The sequence below is a fragment of the Rissa tridactyla genome, chromosome 1 (assembly GCF_028500815.1).
Source record: "Rissa tridactyla isolate bRisTri1 chromosome 1, bRisTri1.patW.cur.20221130, whole genome shotgun sequence".
Classification (NCBI taxonomy): Eukaryota; Metazoa; Chordata; class Aves; order Charadriiformes; family Laridae; genus Rissa; species Rissa tridactyla.
In genome coordinates this window covers 26,503,951-26,514,937 of record NC_071466.1, presented here as the reverse complement: position 1 = coordinate 26,514,937, position 10,987 = coordinate 26,503,951, and positions in this window count along the sequence as shown.

The following is a 10,987-nucleotide window of genomic DNA, read 5'->3' as shown; positions in this document are numbered from 1 at the left end:
AAAATGTCAGCCTTGGCACTTGTAGGGCAAGCACTGCCTGTAGGGGGTGAAAGCCATGCATTCAAGGTTGTGCTCCTTTTAAAGCTGATTTATTTTAACAGGAATTTCACCATGCGCAGCTGGCAGCAGTAGCCAGCAGACATGGCAATGTCCACGTTCCGTTTTGAGATCTTCGAGAAGTCTCTGGGGCTGGCAGGGGACTCCTGGAGCCCTTTGAGGACCACCTGGGTGCTGCTGTGGTTGAGGATGCTGGAGCCTTCAGTGGTGCCTGGCCAGCTCCTGCAGTGCCAGTGGCATCGAGAGTATGCACATAGATGAGGAAGTGCCTATGGGAGAACTTTATGGTGGGAGCTCTCATACCTCTTCTGGGAAATCAGCACGACTGGGTGCCTCTCTGAAGTGCCTGTACAGGAATGCACAAGGCATGGGGAACAAACAGGAGATGTTAGAAGTCTGTGTGCCATTATGGGTCTACGATCTCATTGGGATCATGAGTCGTGGTGGTGTAGCTCACTGCTATGGATGCTGCCAGGAATGGATACAGGCTTTACATGAAGGATAGGCTGGGAAGGCAAAGGTGGGAATTTTCTTGATTTGGGGAAGGGAACCCATGGAGCTCTGCACTGGATGGATGAGGAGCCAGCTGAGAGCTTATGGCTCAGGATAAGTGGGCAGACAAACATGGGTGACATTGTTGTGGATGTCTGCTGTAGACCACCTGATCAGGAGGAGGAGTAGTTGAGGCCTCCTTGAGGCAACTGGAGGAAGCCTCATGTTTGTAGGCCGATGAGGACATGGGAGACTTCAACCACCCCAATATCTGCTGGAAGGGTGACACACCAAGGCACAAGCTCTGATGATAACTTTTTGATGCAGGTGATTGAAGAGACAACAAGGGGAGATGATCTGCTGGACCTTAGAGTCACAAACAAGGAAGAAATAGTCAGGGATGTGAAAACTGAGATGTCCTTGGCTGCAATGATCATGAGATTGTGGAGTTTTGCATCCTGAGAGGAGGGAGCATGGCAAAAATGAGGACCACAGCCCTGGATTTCAGGAGAGCAGACCTTAATCTCTTTCCATTGCTGCTTGGAAGAATCCCATGGGATACAGTCCTGGCAAGAAGAAAGGTCTAGGGGAGCTGGTTGATTTTCAGGGATCACCTCCTTGCCAGCTCAAGAATGGTCTATGCCTAGATTCAGGACATCAAACAAAGGCCTGCATAGATAACTGGGATGTCCTCACAAAACTCAAACACAAAAAGTATGCAAGGGTGGAAGCAGAGTCAAGTAACCCTAGGAATAATAAAAAGACGCTGTTGGAGTGTGTAGGGATGGGGTTAGGAAAGCCAAAGCTCACCTGGAGATGAATCTGGTGAGGGACATGAAGAGCAACATGAAGGACTTCCACAGCTAGAAAATGTGGGCCTGCTGCTGGATGGGGAAAAGTTGACTTGGTCATACGGGACATGGAGCAGGCTTAGATAGTGAGGACAAGAAGGAGATTGGGAGAACTCATTATGTTTTTCTGAAAGGGAATCCATGCTTAACCAACTCGATAGCCTTCTCTGACAAGATGACCGGCTTGCTGGATGAGGGAATAGCACTAGATGTTGTTTATCTCAACTTTAGCAAGGCTTTTGACACTATCTCCCATGACATCTACATAAGCAAAATGATGAACTGTGGGCTAGATATGTGGACAGTGAGGTGGACAGAAAACTGGCTGAACTGCCAGGCTCAAAGGGTGGTGATCAGTGGCACAAAGTCCAGCCTGGAGGCCAGGCACTAGTGGAGTACCCCGGGGCCAATAATGGGTCCAATACTGTTTGACATCTTCATTAATAACCTGGATGATGGGACAGACTGCACCTTCAGCAAGTTTGCAGAGGAGGAGGGAAGGAGGGATTAATACACCGGTTGCCTGTGCCACCATTCAGGGGGACCTCAGCTGGCCGGAGAAATGGGATGACAGTGATATCATTGAGTTCAATGAATGGAAAAGTAGTGCCCCTTGGAAGGAATAACCACATGCACCAGTACACCCTGGGAGCTGACTCGGCTGACAAGCAATTTTGCAGGGAGGACCTGGGGCTCCTGGTGGACAAGCTGACTGTAAGCCAGCAGTATGCCCTTGTGGTAAAGCAGGCCAAGAGCATTGACTGCATTAGGAAAAGTGTCACTAGCAGGTCAAGGGAGAAGACCCTTCCCATTCGCTCCACACTTGTAAGATGCATCTGGGGTAGTGTGTCCAGTTCTGGGGTCCCCAGTACAAGCGAGACACGGATGTACTAGACTGAGTCCCTCAAAGATGATTAAGTGATTGAGGTAATTGACATATGAGGAAAGGCTCAGAGAGCTGGGATTGTTGATCCTGGAGAAAAGAAGGCTCAGGGAGGATCTTATCAGCATGTTTAAAATACCTGATGTTGGGAGACAATAAAGAAGATGGAGCCAGGCTCTCCTCAGTGGTGCCCAGTGACATGACAAGAGGCAATGAGCACAAACTGAAACACTTTTTTACTGTGAAGGTGGTTGAACAACAGAAGAGGTTGCCCAGAGAGGTTATGAAGTCTCCATCCTCAGAGATACTCAAAACCTGACTAGACACGGTCCTGGTCAACTTGCTTTGGCTGACCCTGCTCAAGCAGGGGACTTGGCCTAGGTGATCTCCAGAGGTCCCTTCCAACCTCAGCCATGTTGTGTTTCTATGAGATTTGTTTAAATCTCCAGCATAAAGCACAGTTATTTTCAAGTATTCCATTAATTCTCACCTCAGTACAGGAAATTTGGCTTTCGAGCCCAACAGCACATTGAACCTTTACCAAACTTGGGAGGCCAGAGTTTCAGAAAAGCTTTAACAACCTAACAAACGAAGAAAGCACAAAACATGCCATGCAAGTCAGATGTTTCTACTGCAACAACCAAATGATCAAAAGTTTCTCAAAAAAACCCCATTTTCTGTCAGGACAGAGTGGAGCCAAGTCAGTTCAATTCAAATTTTTAGAGTCAATTTTGTAAAATGTCAGAAGGAGTTACTTAGTGCCACCCAGTGTTGGCAGCTAGAAAAAGGAAGGTTAAATATGTTTGCAACTGGGTGTAGCCTCATGAAACAGGAAAAAAAATCCCTGCTCTTGCTTTCTGAATCTGGGGTGAGTAATTCCACAGAAGCTGTACAGCACCGAGGTCCAGGAGATGAGTGTCCTGCAGCCAAAACGTGGCTTACCCAGCTTGTTAAAAAAAACCTTCCACCTTTTATATTCACTTTTCAAAGCAGGTAATCCGTTTGAGATGTAAATGGCCGGTTTTTTTGTCACATCTCACTCCTCTAGTCTGACATCAGTCTAGAGAAAAAGTTGTGCTGGCTTTTCTGGTTAGATGTTCAGGAATTTAGATGAGAAACAACTACATAAGAGGGCTTTCTTTCCTAGGATAAGGAGAGTACAGTTAAACATTACCTTTTCCCCCCTTTATCTCAGATGCTGCATATGACCTGCCTTTTCCTTGAAGCCTTTTAAATTGTACAGGATCTGACGTATATCAGACATGGAAATAAATACTCTCCCAGTAACGATCTTCAGATGACTGAGTAATGTAATAGCACTTATGCTTTGGTCCTATATTTGGTCCCATATTTTGGACTATATAAATCCGGCTAAGTGTCGTGGTCCCATTTAACAGACATGGGAAGCGGGGTGCTGAGCAGGCACTGTCCCCCCCATTGCAGCGGAGAGCTGGGTCCTGGCCAGGAGGGGATGGAGGGGACACGGAGCCCAGAACCCAAGTGGGAAAGAGGGGAAGGGGAAAGCAAGGCACTGAGATGCCTTGAACCCACCAGACGCTGCAGGGGGTTAGGGGATCCCAGGGGTGTGCTTTCACCTGGGGTGGCCATGGCAGAGAAATACTCCTTCTAGCACTTTGGGCTCTTTACACTGCCCTAAAGTAGTCTCGCTGCCCAGAGAAAAGAAGACAACAGCCGTTTGAGCGGTTCTCTGACAGTCCTTTATTTCAACCCCTAGAAGACAGACGGCCAAGGAGAGATCGACACGGGAGTTTAGCTCAGCCTGATACAACAAAAAACCAACAGCAAAGTGAAGGGTGGTCGCCCTCTGAAGCAACCTCACCTCCATGAGGTGCCGCCCTGGTTATCCCTGTTCCTGGGTGGGAGGGGTCCCGATTGGCATTTTCACTTTTTTTCTCCCACCCGTGGAGCCATCTCCAGGTCACACAGCCGATCCCTTGGACTTGTGCCTGCTGACAACAAGCTTCCTTTCTCACTTACCTTTCACCGAGCGCTGGGAAACGGGCCAGGCAGCGCGGCCGCAGGTCACATGCCGAAAACTCCTCTTCTGGGGCCAACACACTCGGGGTGGTTTTTTTCTTTTCTTGACGGTCCCACGAGGTTCCTGGAGGACCTGGGAGCTGGGCCGGCTCTGCTGGCTCCCGTAGGAAGGCCTCCATGGTCATTAACAACATCTGCATGTCTCGCTGGGGCCCCACATGTCCTAGGTGCTCTCCACAGCTATTAGATTCCCAGTCCTCCTCCTCCCACAGAGCTCACAGTTTAAAACCCAAGGCGGAAAATCACTAATTCCTGTGATGACTGCTCAGCCTGTGCCTCAAGTAATTCATCAAAAAGAGAATTTTCCCAAAGAGGGGCCACAGGACACAGTGAGCACAGAAAGAGTTGGGTGGAGGAAGGAGACAAGACAAATACAGCATTCATGGGGAAAAAAAATATCCGTGTGTATGCCCCTGGTTAGGAAGTTTTACAAAATAGGTTTACAGTCCCAGCGATCAGGATGAAATAGCAGGAAGGGGAAAGGCAGAAGCAGGAGACCTGGGAGTCCCTGCGTTACACACAGCGACTCTGCTCAGTTTGCAGGTCCAAGGCATTTTTAAGCCTATAAATAAACTGGGGACGTTAATGATGCCATTAATCTCCGTTGGCTGCCGTCCCAGCTATTTTCAGTGGCGAGGTTACCTTGCCTCTCCCAGCAAAAGTAGGTCTCGAGGGGAGGGTCGGGCGAGCGGTGGGGATGGATGCTGCATGCCCGGGGCCAGGGGCCACCACCCTTGGTAGGAGGACACTGCTGCCGTCCTTGGCAGTGCACCAGGAGGAGGTGTCCCATGTGCCAGCCCTCCTGGCCTGGAAGGAAACACACCAAAACAGTTGTCAGGTAATAAATGATGGGAAAAAGCAGAGTGCTGCCGTCTGCAGCGGGAAGCGCGTGACTGCTCCTGCCTCCAGCCCCCACAGCGGAAACACCTTCTTCATCTCCTGTAAGGAGATACCCCTGACGGAGACACTCCACTCCTCTGGAACCCCTGGGAGATTGCCCCCCCACCTCTGCCTTTCCAAACACAGAAAGTGGCAGGGCTCGGAGCCACAGGAGAGGGGTAGCCCAGGAAGGGACAGGCCAGGGAGTCCCAACACACCACCCCAGAGCAGGGAGTGGTGGGGTGCAGGTCCCTGGGGAGAACAAGGTCTGTCCAGAGAGAGCTTCTTGCCCATCACACACACCAATAGTCAGTGCTTGCCTCATAGGCGGAGAGAGAGAAGAGGTCCCTATGATTCCTTTCTACCCAGGGGGAGCAGGAATGTCATAAACTCAGACAGTAAAAGGGTCTTTTAGTCCTTGCCACAAACACTGGGTGGAAAAAAATAAAAAAAAAAAAAGGAGGTGGTTGCATGTTGCTCTTCCATTGTTGCATGAAGCTGATCTGAGGTAGGTCAATACATAGAACACCCCAACACATCTTTGCCTCATCATGTAGAGTATGACACAAGAAAAGCTTTGTCTCTGCTCTTCACGAAGGTCTCACTATGGGATCCTGTGAGGAGAAGAACCCCAGGACCACATCTGCCAGGGAGAAGGGTGGCCCAACATCTGCCCTCAGTGCTCACACTGCATCCAGAGCTGGTTTGGCTGTAGAGGCATGGTCCTGAGGTTCATCTTACAAGTGCACCATGCTTTGTTTTTTTTATTACTTCTGTTAGATTACGACAGGAAAAATGAATTCCTAGGAGAAAATGAAGTTCATGCTTACTGGAAATAGGTGTCTTGGAGAACCAAGTCTACACACTGCTTTCCTTTGACCTGCCTGCTCAGATATCCAAGATAGTCAGATACCACCACACATGGTTAGAGAAATGAGTGTTCCTGTACCACCAGATAATAATGCTGGCCAACCTTTACTTTTATGTTCTGCAATGAGCTCAAGAAGTTGAGACATTTGCTATGTAATATCACAAAAAAGTTGTTCACACTCTGGTCCCAGGTGACGTTTGGCTACTGCAGCTATTAGGACTTATTCTCCTGAAGCATTCAGTGGCATCGGACTCCGTTTCCTTATCTTCTCAGAAAACACCCACTGATTTTTGTTCTTTGTGTTGCTTAGTGTTGTTTCCCAAGTTCTTAATACCTATAGTGGTCTGGATGCCACTTCCTTATAATGTATCAACTAGGAAAAGAGAGATTTGGATGTTTTTCTTACCTTAACAATGACATTTTGGGGCCAATGTCAGCAATTTCTCTGTGGAAGATCCAGCCCTCTTGACCTGGCTGGCAGGTCACAAACAACGTGACCTGTTCTTCAGGAACTGCTATGAAATGCATTTCATTTACTTGGGTTTTGCTGTTTTGCCTCAATTATGTCTGCCGGGCAATCTGAAAGCACCGTTGATGCTACAGCTTCTGCGCTGCAACTGCTGTCTACCCTCTTTTAGGGGTCATGCAGAATGTGACCATTTGAAGGTCTCTGGAGGCCCGGGCAGCATGTGCATGGCAAAAGAAGGCAAGGTTTGGTGCTGTGTACAGCCACTGTGGCAAGTGGAGACATAACTGGGTCCCGCACTGTGCACTGGGTCTGTGAAGGGGAGCTATGGGCTCACGTGCTGGTGGCAAGATCTGAGACACCAACCCCAGCGACACCCTGCTGTGCAATGGAGAGGAAGTTTCTTTCGCACCTCGATGAGCCTACCTAGCGTTAAGCCATTTTTGCAATGCCTTCACAAAGGCTCCTTTTTCTGGTCCCCACTGCCTGTAACTGGCACTTCGGGGGAGCCTGTCAGCCCCACCGCTCACCAGGACGATGCCCTTTTGGACGTGCTGATGCAGCAGGGAACAGGCCCCGCCGCAATTCTTTGGCTCCATGGAGATGCCTGTTAGTCACATCTCCAGCAGCTTTGGCAGGCTTGGTGCACTTGTTATTAACTCCGAACCACTACTTGCGGGCTTTCCTAGGTGGTTGCCAGGATGGGAATTTTCGTTACCAATCGATTTGTTTTATCTTTATCAGTTGGGTTTGCTTGCCATGCATTACTTTGTCACATTTAGAGATACACCCATCTAAATCCTACTGGTATAAACTGGAGCAACGTCAATCTCATTAGCGAAGTAGGGGAAAAAAAGCCCCTCAAAATCCCAGTTTTACTCCCGGTATTCTGTGTCTGGAGAAACAGCATGTCTGATAAGAAGCCAGCTTGCAATTGCAATCTGGCACAAAACGCACGGAGATACTCCAGACAGACTTAACATTCACCTTGACAAGGTGATCAACTTGTCAAGCAAAAGAAGTCATCGTGGCCAGAGTGGTGACGGAAAGTAACTAACACTCTCCATCTGCAGCATCAGGCAATTAAGGATTTAAAATATTACAAGAGAGGAGAACTGAAATGTTAGAGAAGAAAACATATATACAGAAGTGGAGACATTAGAAACGTGTAAGGGCCAGAAAAATAGAAAAGAAATGCCAGAAATGTTTCATATTGGCCCCAAATGAAAAACAGCCCCAAATGAAGTGGTTAAGGCTTGTTGCATACGGTAAAAACACAGGTTAAGCCAAGCAAACGGTCTCAGGCTAGTAGCACAGAAGAAATTATCTCCCTGGAGCAAAAAAGGCATCTGTTTATTTATCTCGGTTACGAAAATGTCCTTGTCGGATGTTAGCAGTGCTGAGCTCTCTCTGGGCAGGTCACTTACCTCCTCCCCGCTACAGAGGAGATTCATAAACCACCACCCGCCCCCCTCCAAGTACAAGATGCATCTACCCATCCCGAGCAGTCATCCCTGCTCTTCCCAGGAGCGCTGAGCTCCCCGAGCGGTCTCAGAAGGCACAGCCCTCCCTATGCCTGGAAAATCCTGCTACGGAAAAACGTGTCTGCTGGTAGTAGCGACACTGGAAGAGATCCCTGTGCTCCCCTGAAGCCCACCCTGCACAGAATCACTCTGCAGGGACAGGGTTACATACAAAGTGCCTTTAAAGGCAACACCAGCTAAAATAATTCCTTCCTGCTGACCCCGCTGCTCACTCACCCCAGAGCATGGCTCCTGCTGACGCAGCCCTTCCAGCACCAGGAGGGGAGTGCTGAGGACCAGGGCCCCGAACTGACTAGTCTTAAATAAAATCCAGCAAAAATGCCTTGCTGCTTAGAAAAAACACCAAAAAAAATCAAAAAACCTCTTGGGGAGTTCCCTGCTTGGCACACCGATGAGGAGGTGACGCACTGCAGCTGGAGCAGGGATGGGCATTGCTGCCAAAGGTTAGCCTCAAGCTATGGCCAGTGCTTCCACATTTCCAAAAGGAGGGAGAGAAGGGTGACAGTGTCTCAGACGGACAATAGCAAGAGAGATGAGCCCTGCCCCAAGGCTTAAGCGAACGAATGCACACACCCGCTGCCTGGCAGCAGTCTCCAGGAAGGCCTGGGGACTCCCACCTGGTCTGCACGAGATGTTTTGGAGACCAGGGAAAGCAGTGAATTAGCAGATCAGTCATAGAAATGTGAAATTCTCTCTTGTTAATGTTGACAATTAACTTTATGTTTGCCTGGGGAAATGGGCGCTGGTGCCTTTCCTCCCACCGCAGTGGGAGCCCGCTGCTGCCTTCTGTAGGACCAGGCTGACGCTGTGCTGGCCAGGCAAGAAAATGAAGCTGGTCCTAAGTGAGTGCTGAAGAGACTACAGGATTCAAGAACACTGGAAATTACTACGGCTAGATAAACCTGGCATTTCAGCGTGCCCCTGAAGCAGCAGAGCCTCCTAATGCTGCTGGTCTGAACGGACTGCTTTAGCTCGTTTGGGTCTCTCAGTGTCCTGGAGGAGATATTGGACTGTTTTGAGATTCACTCTCTAATTAGGTCCCTGCAGTGGTAAGATTGTGTCCTTTATAATCGCTCAGTGGGAATTGGTACTTTATCCTCCGTACTGAAATTTTTATTTCTTTCACCCTGCTTTTCTCTCCAAAGCCCGGAGTCTCCCAGTCCCCTGGATGACTGCTGCAAAAGCCTTTGACACTCACTTTAAGGACGTTTCTTTTCATCTGCTTTACATTTCCTTTTGACAAGCTCTTCTAGCGATATTTACTGCAACTAATGAATTAACTCACAGCTGGACCGCTTGCTAGTCTTTTCAACCCAGCGCTGCTTTAAATCTTGATTAGCTGGTTTGATTTTTTAAATCTCCTAGAACTGCTAAGTCCGAGCTGTCCTGTTGCGCAGCAGGATCGGGAGACGGTTCCCGGTTGCGCAGAGCAGCAGCCACGGGCAGTACACCGGCGTGAGGCGACTGGGTGGGCTCCACCTCTCCAGCAGGCAGCAAAACAGCATATTATCCAGAGGAATTAGTTCAGTTCACAGGGAAAGTTGTCTGGGTAGCTGGAAAAGAAAGAGCCTTACTAATTGAAGCGTATGTGAGAAACGATGCAATGCAACACGCACCGCGTTTCATAAGCATCTTGCACAAGTGATATTACACAAATGCACCTTTCTCCACATTTCTGCAGATCCTCTTTCCTGTTTCTAGCTTCCGAGGACATCCTTAGCAATGAACAGCACTCCGGAGTTTCAAAGTAGGATCCTTATTTCAGCTCCTACACAAATTTAGTCTGATTTGTATAGATTCTACCCTCTCAAGTCCCAAGATACCTACAGGGGCTGCAGGTGTTCAACTGTTGTGACAGTCAGGTCATTCTTATTTTGGCAACTAACTGTGGGTTTAGGCACCTGACTTTCAGCGATTTGACTTCCAATTCTGAAATTTTAGCCTGAAGGTAAGCAGAAAACCGGAATTTGTAGCCCAGAGCCTGGGAACACACTAGTTGTGTAGTTGCCCAAGTTCAGGCTGAAATGCCACCGCACCTGGAGGCTCTTCACTTGTCAGAAGACTTACAACAAAACAGGAAGTTATTAATATCAGAGCCTGAACTGACTTGAGAGGCAAACAATATCAAACAGAAGGTGTCTCCCCTTTTTCCTGTTTATCTCTTGCTATTTTAGAAGCCAGGGGAGATGAACAGGCAAAGAGTTTCTCAACTTGGTGCTACGAGGCACTGAAACTGAACCGGCAGACCGTACAGCGTCACAGCAAAGATACGGCATCTCTCTCCTCAAGACTTTAAAGCTTTTGCTGTACTTATAAACAGATAGGAAACTTATTTTGAAATGATGGGGTGGAAGATGACAAAATAAGGCCGTGCAACAGCATGCGGGAGTTTAGACATAGTGAACAATAAATGAAGCTACAGGGGAGGGTAACAGGCTGGCTTGGTATAATTATCTTAGGAAAACACTGGAACTAAATAACTTTCTCCTGAGAAAGTGTCATTTGATTTTTAATTAACACAGGTCATTAGGGCTACAGTTCCATGTTGTGTCTCCGTGATGATTTATCAAAGCAGGATCAAATTACTGGCAGGGTCCTGTGAGGAAGCTCTAGGGTAAAGTAAAAATACCGTACATGCTGAATTACCGCTACGTGGTACAGAAATGAGCAAAACTTGGTGGGCTCAAGGCCCAGCCTCATCACATCAGCGCAGCACGCGCCAGAAAGCGCTTAGCCCTCTGTTTTCACTGCTGCCGAACACAGTATTTTCTTTCAAACAAGGACAATTTGAAAAATTGCCTTTTCTAAAAGGGAACTGGACACACTCCCTCCCTGAAAGGCGACACTGAACAAGTATCCTTGCAGGCAACCCTGCGCTGAGAGCAG